The 22,941-nt window shown below is 35.8% G+C and overlaps 1 long non-coding RNA gene and 1 pseudogene across 3 annotated transcripts in view; both read right to left on the bottom strand.

Moving 5' to 3' along the window:
- Positions 1–22,941, bottom strand: part of LOC148934581 (uncharacterized) — a 65,807-nt gene that overhangs the window by 20,302 nt on the left and 22,564 nt on the right. For 2 of the 3 annotated variants that reach the window (XR_016141269.1, XR_016141271.1), the window contains exon 2: positions 13,767–14,434. The exons of the other annotated variant lie outside the window; for it this stretch is intronic. This is a non-coding gene — a long non-coding RNA (uncharacterized LOC148934581). Of the gene's footprint in view, positions 1–13,766; positions 14,435–22,941 lie in introns of those variants that run through there. 3 annotated transcript variants of the gene reach the window in all.
- LOC148934583 (uncharacterized) lies at positions 5,395–12,892 on the bottom strand (annotated as a pseudogene).

The raw sequence follows: 22,941 nt of genomic DNA, 5'->3' as shown, positions 1-22,941 counted from the left end.
GATAGGCTGAATCGGCATGGAAACTAGTAATAAAACTGGATACAAAGGAATTATCAGATTTTCGTTATAGTTTAGCGTATTTTCTAATTCGTCCAAGTGTGCTATTTTGATGTTGATTATCCTTATTTGGTTTGTTACTGCGTGCTGCAGTACCTTGTCGTTTGTTCGTAAGGTTCGCAGTTGCTCGTCTATTAGTTTTCGATCGTCGGCGTCTATCGTTCCGAACAATATTTTGCTGACCGACCTGACCGCATCCAACAGTCTTCGTCATCTGTCAATTGTTTTGTATAGTGTTTGTCTTGCGTCAGCAGCATAACTAATTTGGTATTGTCTTTTTCTATTATCTTCATAATGTTTCTGCAAACTAACTGAGCGTTGCCTATTATTTTTCCGCTGATGTCAGAGATCAGACATCAGCAATTACAGGATTATATTGAGGAAACCGTATTACAATGCGGAAAAATAATAGGCAACGTCCAGTTAGTTTGCAGAAACATTATGAGGATAATAGAAAAAGACAATATCAAATTAATCACGCTGCTGATGCAAGACAAACACTATACAAAACAATTGACAGACGATGAGGACTGTTGGAAGCAATCAGGTCGGTCAGCAAAATATTGTTCGGAATGATGGGCGCCGATGATCGAAAACTAATAGACGGACAACTGCGAACCTTACGAACAAACGACAAGGTACTGCAGCGCGCAGTAACAAACCAAATAAGGGTAATCAACGCCACAATAGCACACTTGGACGAATTAGAAAATACGCTAAACTATAACGAAAATCTGATAATGAACGCGACAAAACAACTAGAGCAACATTTGGCAAAGTCCACAGGCAGACGAACGTTTATTAATCCTGATGGCCATAATGAATGATCTAATAAAAGACACGAAAAATGTAATAGACTATTTGACATATAGAAAAAAATGGAATGATATGGACACGACTATTACCTATCGAACACATAACAGCCCTTAGAGAAGCAGCTACACAACTAACCACGGGATTACACTTCCCCTTTAAAATCCAGACCAAACAGTGGTGAACAATACACATATATTACTCTTAACGCGTATTCGGATGGACCATATGTATACACGATCCTGCGATTTCCGATTGTAGCATAGCCTACATTTAAATTAGTTAAGATACCATTACACGATCACGCGAATATATTCGCCTATATAAAAATAAATCATCCTTTGTTAGCTATAGATAAAGAAAATCACTTATAGATAAAGAAAATCACCTACAAATTAGAGGAAATAGAGTTAGAACGCTGCATACGAGAAACAAACACATATACATGCGAACAGAACTTCGCGCCATATTATGCGGAAACAATAGCACCATGCGAGGTGCAAATACACACACACACACACACACACACACACACACACACACACACACACACACACACACACACATCAGGACAGCTCAATTACTGCGAAAAGAATCATATTATATCCAACACATCGTTGTGGATAGCATTAACGGAGGAGCAAAGCGTGGCTCTACTCCACGGCATATAAATAGGAAATTAGCATTAAGTGCGAAAACCATGTAGAAAAAAAAATTATATTAGAAGAAATCGGAAAAATAAAACTAAAAGATAATTGTAAGTTAACCATACTAAATGTAATATTGAAAACGCGAAAATTGAAGGAATAAAATATATCCAAAACTACCTTTCCGATTACAATATAACGCTAGAAATAAAAAATAGAGATTGACATCAATAAAGTCAAAAATAGACATCGATAAGAATAAGATAGCAAAAATACCTTACGACCGATACCTTATGACAAATAATTAAAAACCCCATAGATTTAAACAAACTAAGCGTAAACCTAGGAGAAATAAGGAAAACTCTAGGAGATAGTGATAATAACTTATTCAAAAAAAATACATTATATATCCTATGGGAACAGGCATCTGCATAACAATAATAACTATAATAAGATTGGTGGCATGATATATAAATAAAAATAAAAATAAAAAGCAAAAGGAAAGCGAGATAGCCACACAGAGGCGTCGCGACGCTGTTATGTTATATTAAGCACACGATTATGTTATACTCACGCGACAGCACATGTAAACTAGTAGATAAGATCACCTTCCATCGAAGGGGGAGGGATGTCGCGAGCGCCAAGTAGGAACACACGGAATTCAAAACCCTTCGTGGTTCCCTTCCATCAAAGGGGGAAAGATGTCACAAGCGCCAAGAACGCAATTGTGCCCACCGCTGACGAAGCGCATTGCGACAAGCGGGAGATACACTATCTGATTACTATTACTCTTGTTAATCGATAGCGATTGTTAAACTGCAATCATGCATTTATTTTGCAACTACTCTATATAAAGTAATTACTAATCGGGTTGCGCGACCCTTACGCGATGTTATGTTCTGATTGTCCATTTTTGAGTCAATATATTTAAGTACTTTATCCTAGGATTGGACCGATTTGTGAATTAATCAATCCCGAATAAGAAACGAATTTTATAAATTTTATATCGCGGATCTTTCTTATTAATTTGATTACAATTAGGATAATTTATCTCAAAATCAATTTCTCTCAATTTATATTTAGGAATTTGCTTGATTATTTTAGGTTGACTTTTCAATTTTTTAAGTTTTAAGAATAATAAGAAGAGATCTTTATTTAAAATTATCGTTTGATTTAATTGAAATCTTAGTCTTTTAATTTGAACTCTGCGCCCACCTCTTTTGAGCATGAATACTTTTGAAATTAATTATTTATTATTGAGATACTAAATTCAAATTATTTAGTCACAACACCATTGGCTGTGACTGATTGGTACGCTACGCTATTGTCAGCGATCGAATTTGAATTTAGAATTATCTTTTTTTATTTTAATCAAGAAGTATTTAAGAAAGAAGTATGGTGTTTGTGTGTACACCAATGTGGTGGTTCGTATGTCCACCAATGAAAACGTTGTGCATCTGCTGAGTCTCCGGCGCTGCCAGTCCGCTGTCTGCTTCTCGAGTATCGAAGCGGAATGGATGACGGGGAAAGGAAGGTTGTTCGTGCTGGTTCCCAGAAATAGGCGATTCTCATGAGTACATTTTATACATTTTTAATAGAGAAAAGCGTCGTGTACATTAATGGCGCGGCGTGGGAGTTTGAGTCCCCCGCGTATACGAGGTGCCTCCGGTGGTGACCGGGGCGCGTGGTTCCTCCCTGTACCGTTGTGCGCGTTTCTCGCGGGCACCGGCTCCGCCGTGATGAGGCGTCCTGGCTCGGGTCGTTAGAGCGGCTTCGATGGATGGCGAGGCCTCAGTCTGAGAGGCGGCGTGGAACGAAGACTGCCGGTGGTCTCGGCGGGGCGTTCCCCGCGTGATGCTCCCCAGGTCAAGGGGTATGAGGCGCCACGGAGTGCTGGTGGGCTCCGGTCGTAGTCCAGTGAAGCCTGGGACGGATGGGCAGCGATGTGCCGCAATCTGCGGCGAGAATCTCGCCCGTTGCGGGGTGATTGGTTCGCCGCGTGCGTCCCTGCGGGCCAGAAAGTGGATACTGCGGCCCGGCGTAGGCGGACAAGTCCGCGGAGCTGCTGCGCTCGGACGCGGTGGCGTCCGCGATGTTGGGCCGGACGTGTGGCTGTCGGCCGACGAGGAGGAAGTCGAGAGGGCGCCAAACAGCTCGACTAAACGGTCTCGCTCCGAGGCCGTGGGGCGATGTTCGCTCCTCCGCGCTGGCGACGCGGGCTCTGGTCGGCGCGGTGTCGCCGGTGTGGGTGCCTGGCCGTCTCGTCGTCCTCCCAGCCGTAAAGTCCGCTCTGCGCTGGCGGCGGGGGTAGGCCTCCCCGCGGTGATGGCGGCCAGCAGGCCGCTAGGGCACGGGCGGATGCGGCTGCGAGGTCGGCGGCTGTGTAGAGGTGGCTACGACGTGGTGGCGGAGTCTGATCCTTGGCGGCGTACTCCGGCGTCGTCTCCGCGGCGTGGCCTTCCTCCGATGTCTGCGGTGGTGACTCGTTCGGATGCCTCTCGGCAGGAATGCCTAGAGTCCGCTCAACGGCGTGAACGGCCGCTGAGAAGAGTTCGGCGAGAGGAGGCACGGCGTGAACGGCCGCGTCGGAAGGTGAGGAGCCCCTCTATGGCGAGAACGGCCACCGAGGGGAGAGTACGACCTGTGAAGGGTCGGTAACGCCAGCCGCAAAAGGCCGTGTAATTTGGCCGCAAGCGGTCGGACCTCAGTGTCTCTTTAGCCGTGTACGGGCCCCAGAGCGCACTGAGGGGTAGTGTCGGTTGCTGGTGCTAGCCGCTCTTATATAGCGGCCGTGTGGTCTTCCGCGCACGAGTTGATGATTGTCCAGGTGGCCATCTCGTGGCGAGCGCGTGTATCACTCTCGTGCGCGGGCGGACCCTACGGCTTTCCGCGCACGAACAGACGGTCGGACGGCTAGCCACCTTGTGACGAGCGTGTGTCACTCCCGTGCGCGGGCCCACGGTGTCGGCGCGTGGCAGCGCGGCGGCGCGCGCCGGCGCGCTCGTTGCTGGGCCAGAGTGGCGGTGACCGCCACAGAAGAATAAGATTTTAATTTTCTAATTATTTTAATTTAAAATTACCTTTATTTAAGTCGAGGAGGCTTTTAAATTTAAATTCTCCTAAGAGAAATATTACAAACAGAGATTTATTATAAATTTAAGAATTCAATCCTAAAGTCGATTACGCACGACTTATGAATGAAAATACGAACTGAATTAAACGAACTGAACTATTGCTACCGTCACGCCTAGATAGCTTAGCTTTTACAGAGCAGAGCAGAGTAGAGCAGAGCTTAACTTTCTTTCTCTATCTGCTGCTTCTTCCGCACGCACATTTATAGAAAGCACGCATATTTATAGAAATGGTCAGAAACTGAAACTAGAACCCCCGCTCGAGCTTCTCACCACTTCCTTTTCTCGAATTATATTCTCCATAATTAAGAGGAGAAGGTTCTTTCTCAAAGGTGTCATTTGAATCTTCGTTGGCAACAGCCATAGCCTGGTACCAACAGGAATTCAATCAATAAATCAATAAATCAATAAATCAATATTTTTATCATATAGCACGCATTCCTTCATTTAAAATTATAAGATTTAGATAGCCGAAGATTGACACCTCCTCTCTTAAGTCATATGTAGTACCTTATGTTACTACGTATGAATAATACTAGTTAATCAGGTACAAAATTGGCTTATTTCTATACAGAAGTTAGCTATTATTATTATTATTATATTTATATATTTGTTTTTTTGTTTGTTTTTTTATTATTTATTTATTGTTGTTTGTTGTTTTTTTTATTTATTTACTTATTGAAAGCAATGTAGTTTAAATACAAAATATGTTCCACTTTTTCCTTTTTTTTGTTTGTTTATTCTAATGGGTATGGTTATTTGTTTATTATTACATATGTTAAAATAAATATATTTCTTCTTTAATCGATTTTGTTTCTAAAATATAACTTCTTATACATTTTACGCAATCTATTAAATTTTTTAATTTTAAAAGTATTTTATGACATTTTTAGCATTTAATTTTTATGTCTTTATTATTTTCATTTACAATCGCGAATATAGGGTTTGAGTTTCATTGCGGATAAAAGTTTGACTTGAATTTTCAATTTCATTTTCTATTTCGACTTGTGTTTGTTGTTGTGTAGTGTATTTGTGTTATTTCTTGCTGTTCATTTGTTTGTTGATTTCCCTCTTCTAGTCTTTTTTTTTCTGATTTTCTTTCTTCTTGATTGGCGTTTTTGTTTGGCTAGATGTAATAATTTGTAGATGTAAAGATTTGTGACTAAGTCCCAAAGCGCTCCGATGAGATATACTGATCAACCATAAATTGTGTGAATTGGATAGCCATGAATTAGTGTGTCTATTATTAACTTAATTGTTCTTATGCAGAAATATAATTCAATTAATCCTGCACTTGCGTTTCCAATAGATAGGAATGTTCCCCAAATTTTCTTCCATGCAGATTCGGTAATTTTATATAGAGAATTTTCGTTGAGAAGATGAGAGAGTGATATTCCTTGAGGTAAGGTCGGTTCTCCTATAACACCACGAGCCATTGTGTTTAAAATTCCGTTCTTTTTTGCTGGAAATATAATATGATCTCGTAAATTTTCGAGTTCGCTGTTTGTATATATGCTTGCTGCCAATGGCAGGATCGTTGTATTGCCAAGTTGGTTTTGTCATCGATATTTTAATGGAGATTTGCTATATTCCAGAATTGGTATAATATACCATTCGTCATTTAAATAATACATTGTTGGAATTATTCTGCTGCAAGTGATTTGCGTTCCGGTTTTGAAAAGAATATGAGTTCGTAGTGCTAAAAAGTATGTTTCATTTCTTTTTAATACTGGTAATTGTTGATAACATTCCTTCGTATGATAAATTTTAACTTCGGCTGGAGTACATTTGATTATATGAACGATTTCTGATATTACTGCCATATATCCAGATTCTTTCATAATTTGATATGCGAAATCGTTTGGAGAATGTGTGGCTATGCTAAGTGCATTTTTTATAATTTGTTACTCCAAATTGCACAGTTGTTTAAGTACATCTGTGTATAAATGATTCATTTGTGTTCGTATGTGTCTTTCTACATAAACAAATTTTGAATTTACATAAGCAAAAATATCTAAATTTTCAACTGATAATTTTCGTTTTTGAATAAAAGTTCTTTCATTTTTAATTTCAAGAATTAATAATTTTGGATGTTCTGTTTTTATTAAAGTATATCCGCAAAGAAACTCTTCTCCAATTTGAGTAAGCGCAAAAGTTATATCTTGAGTTGATAAGGAATAAATTATTTGTAATTTTTTATTTATGTTACTAATCATTTTGTTCGCTTTTCCTTTATATAATACGTCATAATAATTAAATTTACAAAAATTTGTTGGTATGGTTTCCCAAAAAGTATATCTACTTTCGATATCTATGCAATTTCCATTTGAATATTGACAAATTGTTCCTGTTTTTAAATGAATTTGATCGTTTCGTTTCAATATTTATTACTGTTTGATATGAAAATAAACTTATTGTCATTATTCCTTGTACAACTACATCTTGTCAAGTTCCATATGAATCTGAGTATTGTGTATCCCAAGCATTTTTCATCGGTTGTTCAAATCTAGCAAAAATAATTGGTCGCGAAGTTGTATAATTTACTTTTAATCCGTTAATTATGTTATTTATATTTACAATTAATGTTCCGGTTTTGTGCATATTTTTACATCGAATGTTGTGTCGATTATATATTCTGCTTGCGCATTTTGTACAGTTGATATATGTGAATACATGTCGCAATAATAAATTGTTCGCAAAATTGAGACTTTACATTGTATAATATTGATAGATTCGAATTTCGACAATTGTAATAATTGAATTTTAGTTTCTTGTACTTGTGGTTCGATTAGCGGTATATTACATTCTTCTATTTCCAATAATGTTGTGACATTCAGGTTGGATGTTCCGCAGTCAAAGTCGATAATTGCATTTCTTCTATCAAGATGTTCTGGATGAGAAATTAAGAGGAAGATTTTCGCTTTCATCTGTTTTGAAAGAAATATTATTATTATGAATGAAATTGAACTTGTTGCGCGGTACAAGTTCAATTTCTTAGGTAATTGTCATTTTTTGGTTTTTCGAATTTTATTAGGATGAACAATCTTTGGTTTTCCTTTAAAAAGAATTTTGATATTTCCATTTGATAAAATATCTGTCATTATATGTGGTCCAGAATATTGATCACCTAATTTTCCTTTTCTTGGTTCACATAAAAAGAAAACTTGATCGTTAATTTGAAATTCTTGTGGATTAATTTTTCGATCACAATAATGTTTAGATTTAATTTTTGAAGCTATTAAATATTCTCGAGGCAATTCTTGTAAATTATGAATATTTGTCATTAATTCATATAAATAATCGTTATATGTTTTTCCTTTTTCTGTATCATTAATTATTTCACTGGATGATTGTCTGGTCACTTTGCCAAACATCAACTCATATGGAGTATATCCAGTATTTGTATTTATATTCCAGTAGTTGTATTTATGTGTACTCGTATTATAAGAGAAAGTTGCATATTCTAATAATTCATCTCATTCAGTAAATTTATTAACATATTGTAACATATTTTCAAATATTTAATTAATATTAAATGAGATCTTTCCAAAGCTCCATTAGCTTGTGGATAAAAGGATGTTGTTTTAAATTGTTTAATTCGAAATTGTTTTGTAAATCTTTTCATTAAATTACTCATAAAATTCGTTTCTTGATCTGTTAATATAGCCTTAGAGGCTCCAAAAATACAAATAAAATATTTTAATAATGCGTCAGCGACTTTTACGACAGTTATTGATTTTAAAGGTATTGCTAAAGAAAATTTAGTTAAGTGATCTTGGATTGTTAGGATGTAGGAATTTCCTTTGGATGTTTCTGGTAAAGGTCCAACTATGTCCATTAATTTTTTCAAATGAAGAAAAGGGTGCGTCAGTTATTAACATACGTTGTTTGGTTTTGACTCGAACTAACTTTTTTATTTGATATTGTAAACATTGATTTATATAATTTCGAATTTCGGTCTTTAAATTATCCCAATAAAAATTTTGTCTAATTCGATGTTTTAATTACTTCTTTATGTCCTCCAATTTTTGATGAATGAGCTTCTTCTATATCTTTTCGATTTTCAACTTCCGAAATTCTGACTAGACCAATTATTAATTTGACAAATTATTAATTTAACTGGAATTCCGATAATAGATTCTCGAATTTGATTTAAAATTTCTTCCCATTTTATATTATCAATTTCTTGTGTTTTTGCAATATTTAAAATTTTAATTGAATTTTCTTTAATTGCTTCTCGTAATTTACTCGTAATTAACTTAAACAATGTAATGTTTCCTTAGTTATTTTTTCGTTAATATTACTTTTGCAAATAAAAATTAGATGAATTTTATTTCCTTTCTTTACTATTTCAATATTTCCTAATTTTCCTTCTTTAATTTTAGGAATTAAATTTCTACTTTGTAATTCTTTTGCTCCGTCATCATAAAAGTTTACTGTTTGCAGTTAAAAGGTATAAATAATTTCCTTTCTGCATAAAAATTTTATCACGACTGTTTATTATACTTTACTTTTGTCCGCGTGTCACTATCTGTCTTTCAGTTGTGTCATTTATTTTGTCAAAAGTCATTTCATTGTAAGTTTCGTTTATGTCTTGTTCGTTGTCATTGTTTTTGTCTTCGTCAAATTTTTCTTCTTCAATATCTTTTTCTTCAATGTAATCGTCAATGAAAATTTGATTCTTTGGATAACTTTTTCCTTCATTTTCACTTTCTGGCATCAAATTTTCTTGAACTTCTCCTTGATTAATTTCATTATTATTTCCTGTTAAGTTATCAAGAATTTGTAAAAGATTTGGTGATATTTCTATTTGTGTATTTAAATTATTATGATTTTGTGAATTTGATTCATCATAACTTTCTGCATCTTCATAATTTGAAATTTCTGAATCTAGTGTTGAGTTGAATCTAGTGTTGAGTTTTGTTGTATATTGTTTTCTGTGCTGTTATTAAATAAATTTTCTGTGTCATCAGTTTCGTCTGTTTGATTTAGTGGATTATTATGTATTTCCGCCTGAAATGTATGTTCATAAAATAAAGATTCATTTAATTCTTTCTTAGTAAATGGTACACTTTATCCTTCTGACTTTTCTGTATTACGCGTCTGCATTCCTAAAACTAATGGCTCTGGTTCTTCCATTATTGTTCCTCTTCTTGGTGAAGATCTTGGATTTGCGTTTCTGTATCTAGCTTCCTCATCTTCTGAACATTCTTCTATCTCATCATACTGAGGTTGTATTGGATATATATATATATATTTGCTATAGGATTTCTGGATAAAGCATCAGCATTAGCATTAATTTTTCCTGGTTTATATATTATTTCATAATCATATTCGGCCAGTTTTATTCTCCATCTTGCTAAGCGAGAAGTTGGATCTTTCAATTTATGAAGTCAAGTTAATGGTTTATGATCAGTTATTAAGAAAAATTTTTTACCATAAATATAAGGTCGAAAATGTTGAACAGCATACACAATTGCTAATAATTCTTTTTATAGTTGAATAATTTTTCTCTGCATCAGATAATATTAATACACGCGAAGCGTAACTAATTGATTGATCTTTTCCAATCTGACTTTGACTTAAAATTGCACCTATTGCTGTTCCAGAAGCGTCAGTAGTTAAGAGAAAAGGTTTTGTAAAATCAGGATACTGTAATATCGATTCTTCACATAACGCATTTTTTAACGTATTAAAACATTCTTGTTCTTTATCTCCCCATTTAAACTCTATATCTTTCTTTTAGTAAATTAGTTATTTACTAAACTTTACGATTTAGCTATTTTTGAAAATCCCTTAATAAATCTTCGATAAGACCCAGCTAATCCAAGAAATTGTTTTATATTTTTTGCATTTTTAGGAATTGAAAAATTTTGAACTGCTTCAATCTTTTTATCAGGTCGGACTCCGTTTTCTCCAATTATATGTCCTAAATAAGTTACTTCCCTTCTTAAAAATTCACATTTATCTGGTTGTAATTTTAAATTTGCTTCTTTTAATCGTGAAATTAATTTCTTAAATTTAATTGCGTGTTCTGTTAATGAATTAGCATATAATACTATGTCATCTAAGTATACAAAAATTTTGCTTCCTTGCATTCCCGTCAAAACTAAATCCATTAATCTTTGAAATGACAGACGCATTTTTAAGTTCAAAAGGCATATTGTCAAATTCATAATGATCATGGGAGGGGGGGGGTAGAAAATGCTGTTTTATGACTCCGGATTTCGAATATCCGAATTTTGATTTAATAAAAACCTGAAGCAAGGTCGAATACAGAAAAATATTTTGCACCTCCCCTTAGGTCACAGAAATCTAACACCATTCTCCATTTCTTATTTCCTTTCGAGTCCGACTTCTTAGGGACTATCCACACAGGCGTATATAAGGTGATTTTGATGGTTTAATTATATTTTGCTCTAATAATTTATTTATTTGTCTGTTAATTTCATCTTTATGAATTACTGGAAATCTGTATTGTTTAGTATTTATTGGAATCTCATTTACTGTCGGAATATGATGTTTTAAAACATTTGTATGATTAAGATTTTCACTGGGCAAATGAAAACAATCAGCACTTTTCTTTATTAATCTTTCAACATGTTCATGCTCTTCATTATTTAAATGCTCAAGTCTTAATGCATCAATTATTTTATTCTTCCTTTCATTTTGATTTATGTAGAAACATGATCTTGAATTCGAATTTGTATTAAGATTTTCATTTGAACTTGACTTTGAGTTTGAATTTGAACACAGGAACTTGTATTTGAACTTGCATTTGAGTTGTTATTATTATTGTTATTATTATTAAAAATTCTTTTCCGACATTCCTCAATAGTGTGCCCTAATTTTTTGCAATATCTACAAGTTATCGAATTTTGATTATTTGAATTCCAACTTGATTGAAATCGCGGAAGTGGATCAAAACAATCGTTGTACTCGATTGTTTTTATTATAATTATTGTTATAATAGTTATTATTATTTCGCATATTTTGAGAAAATCCCGATTTATTTTGATTTTGATTTTTATTAATCAACTAACAACGATCAGCTGCATGACTTACCTTTCGACAAAATTGGCATGTTATTATATTATTTCAACTTCAATACGACGGGTCGAAGCTCGTTTTTCAGCCGGCGCGTTCTCTGCGAGTACTACACGTCTTATCATGTTTACAGTTTCTAATTCTTTCTCCGCATCAATTTCCTGTGCCTCTATTTCTTCAAATGTTCCTTCTTTTGATATTATTATTTCTTTTGATATTATTATTTAATCCGCGTAAGAAGCTTGTTTTTAAATGTTTCTCAATTGAATCTTTTGATATTATTATTTCTTTTGATATTATTATTTAATCCGCGTAAGAAGCTTGTTTTTAAATATTTCTCAATTGAATTTCGAAATTCTAAACTTAATATTCCGGTTTGTCTTTTTTGTGCATCAAGAATTCGCTTTCCTAATTCCCTAACTCGATTTGCATATGCTGCAACCTTTTCGTCCCTCTTTGATATAGATAAACTAATCGCCTTTGCTTCATAAACTGTTTCTCGCGATCCGTATTTTGCTCTCAAAAATTCAACGAAGTAAACAAATGGAATATTTTCTCCATCAAAATTTGGGACCGCTTCTAACGTGTTTCTGATCGAAAATTGTAAAAAGTTATTTATCGTTCCTTCTGATGATAAATTAATAGCTTGATTTCGTTGCTGTTACTGAAGCTGTTGTATCGTTTATTGTTGCTCCCAATTAGTCTCCGTAATTCATTCATGTCTCCCTTGAGTTTTCCATGATTTCTTGATATTGATTGATCAGATCCCTTTATGTTCTTTAATTTATTGTTTTTTGTTCACTTTTTCACTGTTCACTATCGTTTCTTTCCACAAACTGTTTTAGTATCCTACGCTGTCCAACCACCAAAAATTTCCAAATGTTACGTTCTGATTGTCCGTTTTTGGGTCAATACATTTAAATACTTTACCCTGGGATTGGACCGGTTTGTGAATTAATCAATCCCGAATAGGAAATTTATAAATTTTATATCGCGGATCTTTCTCATTAATTTGATTATAATTAGGATAATTTATCTCAAAATCAATTTCTCTTAATTTATATTTAGAAATTTGCTTATTTTAATTTTAGATTGACTTTCCAATTTTTTAAGTTTTAAGAATAATGAAAAGGGATCTTTAAAATTATTTAAAATTATCGTTTGATTTAATTGAAATCTTAGTCTTTTAATTTGAACTCTGCGCCCACCTCTTTTGGGCATGAATACTTTTGAAATTAATTATTTATTATTGAGATTATAAATTCAAATTATTTAATCACAACACCATTGGCTGCAACTGAGTACGCTACGCTACTGTCAGCGATCGAATTTGGATTTAGAATTATCTTGATTTTCAAGAAGTATTTAAGAAGAATAAGATTTCAATTTTCCAATTATTTTAGTTTAAAATTACCTTTATTTAGTCGAGGAGGCTTTTAAATTTAAATTCTCCTAAGAGAAATATTACAGAGATTTATTATAAATTTAAAAATTCAACCCTAAAGTCCATCACGCACGACTTATGAGTGAAAATATGAACTGAATTAAACGAACTAAACTATTGAACTGACTATTGCTACCGCCATGCCTAGATAGCTTAGCTTTTACAGAGCAGTGCAGAGCAGAACTTAACTTTCTCTCTCTATCTGCTGCTTCTTCCGCATGCATATTTATAGGAAATGGTCAAAACCCTCGTGCGAGCTTCTCACCACTTCCTTCTCTCGAACGCATAATTAAGAGGGAGAAGGTTCTTTCTCAGAGGTCATTTGAATCCTCATTAGCAACAGCTGTAGCCTACCAATAGGAATTCAATCAATAAATCAATAAATCAATATTTTTATCATATAGCACGCATTCCTTCATTTAAAATTATAAAATTTAGATAGCCGTGACAGCGGAAAGCCGCCGCGCGACCTAGAAATATACCGCGAACGCTGATGAGCATTTCGACTACGCTGCAAGAATCGGCCGCCTGGAACAGAATAAAAACGGGAGACCGGTACTAGGAGGGGGAACTTGCCAATATTTTGTCTGACCGTCTGTCACAGTCCGAATTAATAAGGACAAACTGTATTATTTAATAAAATTTATTGAAAAAACAAATAAAGTGTCAGTGCTTCTGAACGCCGACTCCCTGATCGATCCTCCGAAACCACAACATTATCAGAGTGCACTACGATAAGTGGGCTTTCCGTGCCCTCGCAGACACACGCAGGTGATCGCTGTCGCCCTCTCGCAATTTCCTATTGGCCGAAAATCGGCTAATCGCGTGACCTTAATCGACTGTGCACCGCGAAGTCTTCGCGGGAAACTCAAAAGGCAGCGGCATCTGCGATTACGTCTTTCGGTTTCCTGGCTCCGCCGGCTATGAGATTCTTACATCTCATTCCGTTAACTCGGTATCCTCACCGGTTGCCGGTCCTTCTGGAGCCTCGTCAGGACGTCTCGTAATCGGAGTCCTCCACGCTTTGTTCTGTGGGATGGCGCTTTCCCCGTCCTCGCCCCGCTCGCCTCTCTATCGGCAATGATAATTTCCTCAGCTAGAAAAGAGCGGCAATGAACAACAACACTTCCATTCCCGTTGATGTAAATGCGAAAGGGACAATATGACCTGTGTGTTATCATGCTTCCATGCTATTCCTTCCTCCGCCGTCCTCCTGCATCTGTGCATTCGCCATGCTGACCCTCCCCTGTCGGTGAGCGCAGAATACACACAGAAGATAGCCATCACTCCGCGCCCTAGAAAATAATCACACCGCACGCAACCGTGACAACAGGCCCGCTGGTCAAATAATAATCGTCCACCTTCCTTACCCTATCGGACGCGAATCCAAGTCAACCTCCCCCGCGGTCGGGGCTTACGCCCCTTATGACCGGCAGCTGTAAAGCGCCACGTCACACACACACACACACATATATATATATTCGTGCATATGTGTGTGTGTGTGTGTGTGTGTGTGTGTGTGTGTGTGTGTGTGTGTGTGTGTGTGTGCGTGTGTGTGTATGCACGAATTGCTTTAAAAGAATTTAAAACAATTTCTCTCTTAAAGATGGCATCCATGATATCAAATTACGGACTCCGTTTTCTTTTGATATGCCGAACGAGCATATTTGTTTACATTTGAAAAAATAATTCGGAGTCACGTTTGTTTACATTTGATTCCTGGAAAAATAATTCAGAGTCATGTTAGTTTATATAACACTTCGGTTTATATAACACTGGAATGCCTAACGCAATCTGAAAGTATATAAGGGCTATCTAAGGAGCGCAAAGCAGTCAATTTATTAATTAAAGAGTGCGCATCTTCGTAACATCTCCGTATCGATAAATTTTTAAGAATCTTATATTCTGTGCGAATATTAGAGTAGTTAAATTTATTCATTAAAGAGTGCGCATCTCCGTAACATCTCCGTATCGAATAATCTCCATTTCGTTAATTTAAACTCTGTGTGAATTTTATTGAACAAAGAGTGCGCGCTTCCGTAAAGTCTTCAGAATATTTTTTGTGAGTATCGATTGGTTCTCGCTGGGTGCACCCATCGTAACAGGCCTCCTTCAAACAGCTTTGTCAAGACAATTCTGTAATTTTTCGTAAATTATTAATAGTCTGTCTGAACTCTGTATCATTCACAAATTAATACGCATTATAATGCATCCGATTATTCGAGAAATAGTATACACTCAATACGAATAATACACTCAATGCGATTGCATATGTTTCAAATATTGTACCGAAAATCGAAATTGTATTTTGCATGTATAATAAAGGATTTTAGAACCATTTATCGGGTAGTGAATCTTGAGCGACCATACTACCCTTACGGAGAATCTTAAATCTCGAAACTAACACAACTTGCAACTGTTGCCATCGCACCGCGAAATCAATTAATGAATAGAGGAAAATGTTACGTTAATATTGAACAGTTCCTGCGCACGTTCCCAATACTTTCCTTTTATCTTTAATTACATAAACTTCTCTCTCTTTCTCTATCTTTTCTTTCTTCTACTACTAATGCTCTGCGCAGAAAAGGGAGCGTTTCTCTGGTAGTGACCCCCGTACGTGAGGGAGATTCCCTGTCCACCTTAAGCGTCGACGAGATCGCAAGCCGCTTTTTTTCATAAAAAGAAATAAAGTTCCGTACGATATAAGGGAGCATTGAGGATGCATCTCAACGCGATGAACTCTCGTACCCTGCTTAATTATCCTTAAAAATCCTAGCACATTCTGTTCAATTAAAATTTGTTAACAAATCATGTGTTAAATAAATAAAAGGCGATGACAATAGAAAACGATTAAGATACTAACTACATGTCCATTTCTTGTTCAATTGGGAATATTGTAAACAACTTATCAACTTCTTATGGAACCATTTGTCAATTACTTCATGATATATGTTCAAGTGAGCGTCAACCCACTACTATTAGAATTTAGGAGACAATCCTTTCGGATGACTAACGCCAGGCGCCATTGAAATTGTGGACCTTCTCAGGCCGGGTATTTGGAAGAAATTTCTTTCAGTTATAATGATTCAATTTCTTGAAAGTAATTTGATATTAAGGAACTAATGGTAGGAATTTTATGAAAACGGTTTTTGCAAATTACTAAGGAAATTATTGGGTAAATTAAATCTGATTTTTCGGTATTTTGACCCTCAAGGTAACCCCATTAAAACTATTCTATCTTGTAAAGGGATTTGGAAATTTAAGAAAATTGATATATACGAAAGAAGGTTCTTTTCTTTCAGTAGGATTTAGTTGATTATGTTTTGAAGATTATTATGTTTTAAGATTACTTCTTGATACAATTAAACTTTGCATTAAACTTGGCTGGCAGTATTAACTGGCCTACGCGGACATAATTAAGCTAAAGATAGCTGATAAATTTATAAAGTTTATACCAACAGTCAAGGTAAAGATTTATGTCTTTATAAAATATAAACTATTCGATTCCTAATTTATTGGCATATTAGATGCCATGAGGTCGCGGACGAGGAAGAAATTCAAAAGATTTACGGGGTCAGACAGCCAGAAGCCGTGCTGAGTTTAAATGAATCTTCCCAACGCGCATACGGATAAGGGCGCCCGAAAAAATAAATCATTTGATCGAAACAGCCCCGAAAGAAATTCCTTCAGACTGTTCGCAGGATTACATCATTTTTCCTACATCTGCATTTAAGTCGCCTCTCCTTACAATAGAGGAGGCAGAAAAATTCGCTATTCTCGATATCAATTTCGATACCAACGAAGAAAATTTCAATAAAACGATTTTTGAACTAATAGAATCTATTTCACCCGCCAGCAATTGTGAAACATTAATAACTGAAAATAATCAACAGGATGAAGCTTTGATGAACAGGAACCAACAACGAGGCACGTCTATTAAAGAAATCAACTTACGAAAATCGAAAATCCACCAATCCTGGACAGTATACCGCAAGAGCCAATAAGCGTTCTTATTCCAGATACCGCCCCTCCTCAAGAAATAAATCGATTTTTAGTCGTAATAACAGAGGAAAACGGAATATATATGATGGACAAAGTCATCGACCTTGTGTTTATCCCAGATAACAACGCTTAATTATATTATTCTTATTATATCACTAAGCGTTTACATCTTTAATGATGAATAAAAGTAGTACCCAAAATTGCGCAATTATTTTGTTAATCCTTTCCTCCTGATAGGCTCTATTCCCCTCCCCCCACGCTCTCGGCTTCCCAGGGGTATTGCTGCGTAGGTAACCTCCAGATCTTATAGATATGGACTGGCAATTGCTATAATTTCTGCATAAGAAACACTTCCGCGGAAGGTTAGACAAAGAAACATATTTTTTAATACTTCTTTCTCTTAAAATCCGGAAATATGTATTGTGTATGAGTTCAAAGCATATGGCAGATTAATATAATAATATGATCAAAAACAATATATATTGTAATAAAAAACGAAAGACTTCATAGTCAAACATATAAAATGCAATAAAATAAAAAATATATAAAAAAAATAAAAAAACATATTGGATAAAACTTTCAGATTAATATGTGGAAAAAGTTTTAAAATAAACGATATGTAATTCTATATCAAAGTTATTTTTACCGTAATTCTAAAATAATAAGTAACTTCTAAAATAATAAAAAATAAAGTAAAATAAAAATTATAATATTTAATGAATCATGCATGATACACTTGCTGCATACTTAAATTTTGGTTTTAATATCGTTTCCAATTTTGTTTTATTATATATATATATATATGACATACAATACATTTGTTTTTTAAATAATAAAAAAATATAAAAGAATAATTTTCTTTTTAAAAATGCGAGTTTTCGGAAAAATATGATAGATATTTAATAATTATTTAATAATTTAATAATTATTTTAAACAACAATATATTAACAAAAAATGTTTTGAAACTAATAATAAATGGTTTTTTATAAATAGGCGGTTCATAGGCGTGTTGTTTATACTTATTTCATTTAAACTTCTTGTTCTTTCTTTTTCCATCACTCACTTCCATCGCTCACAAATATATCTATCCTGCTTTAAATATTGAAAATTCTAAGCAACACGAACCTAATGTTCAAACCATTATTTTTTCTTAGAAATATGATGTGATATTCTGCAAATACGATTAATGTACAAATAATCTCAAACTTTCCTTTAACTTGCATACAAATATACACCAATAAGAATGCATTAATGTATAGTATATGTCAAGCAAGCGCAAACATATTTCCAGACACTTTTAGAAAAAGAGAGTTTCTCTCTCCAATCTCCCACGGACATAATCATATCTGTATTACCAATCCATACATATAAGGTCTATGGTAGCCTCGAAATAAATAAAGAGCAACGCTCATTTCCGAGGTACGGGAGATCGGGTAAAGTCGAGTTCTCATCGCGAATGCATTCCGGTGAATTCAGTCGATATAGAAATTGCAAGAGTAGGATGCGTCCCCATGGGCAAGGAAATAGCGGAACGAAATAATAATGGAAAGGAAACATGGTAGGGGGCTAACCAATCAGAATGATTCCGTTCCGTTTTTTCATGACCGGGTTCCCTATGACAAACATTTAACGGAATGAATTTATTACGGAATACGTGAATTTAACCTGTTATTGGATATATCGTTGGACGGCCCAACATAAAGCCACTTTAACCATTTTCTTCATTCGAGAAAACATCCAAAAAAAGCAACTTTCGCACAATATATATATGTTACGTCGTGACGACTGCACGATTCTTCTCTTTCGGGTATCAGTTATTAGAATTTAATTAAATGGATAAACGAGTGACACATGTTCTGTTATGCTGTTAGATCGCGACGGTTATGCAACTGATCTCTTCCGGGGGTCAGTTATTAGAATTTGGCTAAGCGGATAATCCCTATTATCCTAATCGCGGAAAAACAACATGTGTATAGATGTTTTCCTCAACGAAATCATATATATATATATATATATATAGTACCCTTAAAGGCACGGCACGGGCACTGCTACTTCTTTTTTTCATGCGATCAGAACAGTTTCAGTCCGTCAGTAATTCAATCAGTCGGTGTCAGTCGAAATATATTTTTTCACCAAGTACAAGTGACCAAGTTTCCTGGCGACACCGGTTCCATCTTCATCATTTCACAAGTCCCAAGTCTCCGGCATTCCAGAATAACAATAACAATAAGTTTGACTACACATAGTAAAATTCTCTAATAATAATTTTTTGGGTCTCTTCTCCTTATATTTTTTCATTTCTCCCTTACATCCTTTCTATCTTCTGCCGTTCTCCTTACACTTTTACTCCCTTTTTCTTTTTCTTTTCTGTTTTTCTTTGCTTCAGCCGTCGGACCTCTCGGGCTCCCTATGCGTTGCGGAGCACTCAGCAGGTTCATAGCCGCCGAAAAATTCGGCAAAATCTGCTTCTTCTCTATTTGCTTCGGCCGTCGAACCTCTCTGACTCCCTATGCGTTGTGGAACACTCAGCAGGTTCATGGCCATCAAATAATTCGGGAAATCTATTCTTTTTTTTCTCTCTTACAATTTTCTCTTTCCTTTCTTCATTTCTCTCCTCCGTCGGATCTCTCGGTTTCCTGAAATATTTCAGAGATAACCTTAAGGTTTACGATCAATGACATTTCCTTCCCATATTTCAACTAATCCATTTCTTCTAGTGAGATCTACATCATCCTCTCTTTTCGACGCTCAGAGACGGAGGCGAGCCCTATAGAGACTTCGTTATCGTTGCAATAAGCGAGCTCGTCGATCAGCCAATTACCTCTCACCTAGAACATCCGAGGTTTTTACACGTACTGAAGAAACCACGAGTTGTTCCAGCACAAGACTCTATTCACTGTGCATGTCTCCTCCGTCCTATTCCCCGATTAGATCATCCGAATCTGGGTCATCCCCAGATTTCAGCGCACTCTTCCCAGAGCGCCATGACACAAATTTCCAATATCCAGATTTCCGCACTAAGGAATCTTTGAACGTTCTGCGAACTCCGGACTCCTTCCCCTTCTCCCCTAGACCTCACTATCAGAAATCCGACCTCCTCTCCGAAACAACCACACACAGATATCAAAATATAAATTTAAATATTGTAAGAATTAGACGACCGTAAGCGGTCATGGAAAAGATTCGGAATATAAACAGCTAAGAGAGAGGAGCCGTCGTGGTCGTGCAGACTAAGTGTCGGATTGGTAGACGAGGGATCCCGAGTTCAAATCCAGTCGGTCTCCGTTAATTTTTTCCGAATCTAGTAAATATCTTTCAATCTCAGAAGTGGGATTCAGCCCATGTTACCTCAGAGAGGATACAGCCTATGTTACCTGACAGGGAGAATTCAGTCGATTTTGTGTGTGTGTGTGTCGTTTGTGTGTTGTTCGAAATGAACCAAGTCGGGGAGTTAAATACTCCAATGTCGTGTCGATCGTTCAAAAAATGAACGGAAAAAGTCGGGGAGTTAAAATACTCCAATGTCGTGTCGATCGTTCAAAAGTGAACGGAAAAAGTCGTGGAGTTAAAATACTCCAATGTCGTGTCGATCGTTCAAAAGTGAACGGAAAAAGTCGTGGAGTAAAAGTACTCCAATGTCGATCATTCAAAAAGTGAACGAATTCGGGAGCAGAGGCTCCAAGTTTCGAATAAAATTCCGGTAGATGAAGACTCGGTACATTCGGGACGAATGTAATACCAGAATGGCCGAGCTGTAAGAATTAGACGATTGTAAGCGGTCAAGAAGAGATTCGAAATATAAACAGCTAACAGAGAGGAGCCGTCGTGGTCGTGCAGACTAAGTGTCGGATTGGTAGACGAGGGATCCCGAGTTCAAATCCAGTCGGTCTCCGTTAATTTTTTCCGAATTTAATAAATATCTTTTAATATATTAAACAACGTAAGATAAGAAATTCAAAATATAGATTTAAATATATTAAACAACGTAAGATAAGAATAATTAGAATGTAGATAAACATACAAATATAATCGAATTTATATATGAAAATTAAATAATACATCCGTAAATTTTCTAGAATATTTATATTATATGAATTTCCGTATATATAAATCTCCGTTCCTTTACTCATCTCGAACACAAAAAAGAACATTTGTAACACCTTTTTTTTATTGATCAAATGTAAATATACCTTAAGCTTCAACACAAGAAATAATGACGCGGATCTTGTAGTTAGTTAAATTTGTAATCGTTTTTAAAATTATCAATTATATGTAAAATTCAAATTATTTATCGTTTAGTTATTTCCTCCCTCTTTCATTCCCCGCTATCCCAAGATTCGCACATGGTTTTGTCCCTGGCAAAAGAGATTAAATTCTCTTGCCTAAATTACGGACCGACGGACGCACGTCACGCAGTCGAAGTCATAGCGTCTTTTTCAAGACGTTGACTCGCACTCGTGGATCTGCACAGTGCGTCCGACTCGTAGGAACGCCTCAGTGCGCCTGCGAGAGGGTATTTGGAGCGTCCTTCCTAGCCTATCCATTTTCCAAAAAAAAAAAAATAATTACCTTGGGCTGGACGTAACAATATATATATATATATATATATATATATATATAATATTACTTTGAGAGAAAGGTGATTTCTTAATATGTCCAACGTTTATGTCCCTCAAGAAGTCCAGTGTTTGCTTCAACTTGACGAAAATTTCGCCTTACCTTCGTACAATTCGGAAAAAAATCATCTTTGAATTCATTAAGAACATCGAAAATAACATCCAGAAGTTTTCTGAAGCACGCTTGAACTTGAGGAATAGATTAATATCTATCAATAATCTCTCTATACACTCCCAAAAAATCAGCATTAACACCAGATTATCCCTATTATAAAATCCACACAACAATTTATACGCAACCATCCTGACATCATATTTACCCGAACAGATAAAGGTAATGTCACCGTTGCGTTAGATAAGAACAGTTACTTTACGAAGATGACAGATATGTTACATGATACTGAGACTTATAGCGTGATCACGAAAGACCCTACGAAGACTATTACTGGCAAGTTGCGAGATATTCTCAAAACCTGAAAGAACTCTAATTACATATCTGATACTTTGTACAAACACCTCTACTATACCGACGGGATTCTCCCCAGGCTTACGAGCTCCCTAAAATATATAAACGGGGATGCCCCCTCCGAATAATTGTCTCGTCAATTGATAGTCTTCTTTACAATCTGGCACCTTTCTTAAATAAACTTTTGTCAAGAAGTATTCCAAAGCCTTCAACACATGTAGAAAATAGTTTTAAACTTGCTAACGAATTGTCTGGCATACAATTGACTGATGACCACATATTTGTTTCTTTCGATGTGATCTCTTTGTTCACCAATGTTGCTATCGATTGACAGTATTGCTAAGCTGGGGAGACATCTCGAAGAATTGCGACATCTCTAAGGACGAATTTTTAAGTGCAGTCTCGTTTGTCTTAAATTCTACCTTTTTTACATTTGACAATGTAATCTATAAGCAAACTTTTGGAATACCCATGGGTTCCTCGATCATAACTGATTTAGTATTAAGAGATTTGGAGGAGCACGTGCTTAAGGAGGGCACATTTATCATTTTTTTATAGATATGTGATGACATTGCAATGGTCATTCCTTCCCGATTAATTGATGAGATTCTTGGAAGGTTCAACTCGTACCATCTTAGATTGCAATTTACTGCTGAGGTGAGGGGGAGCGAGTTAAATTTTCTCGATTTGATCTTAAAAGTTGTTAATAAGAACGTC

The sequence above is a fragment of the Pogonomyrmex barbatus genome, unplaced genomic scaffold, assembly GCF_055798465.1.
Source record: "Pogonomyrmex barbatus isolate J1 unplaced genomic scaffold, ASM5579846v1 scaffold9, whole genome shotgun sequence".
NCBI classification, from domain to species: Eukaryota; Metazoa; Arthropoda; class Insecta; order Hymenoptera; family Formicidae; genus Pogonomyrmex; species Pogonomyrmex barbatus.
This window is presented reverse-complemented; position numbering and strand designations above follow the sequence as displayed.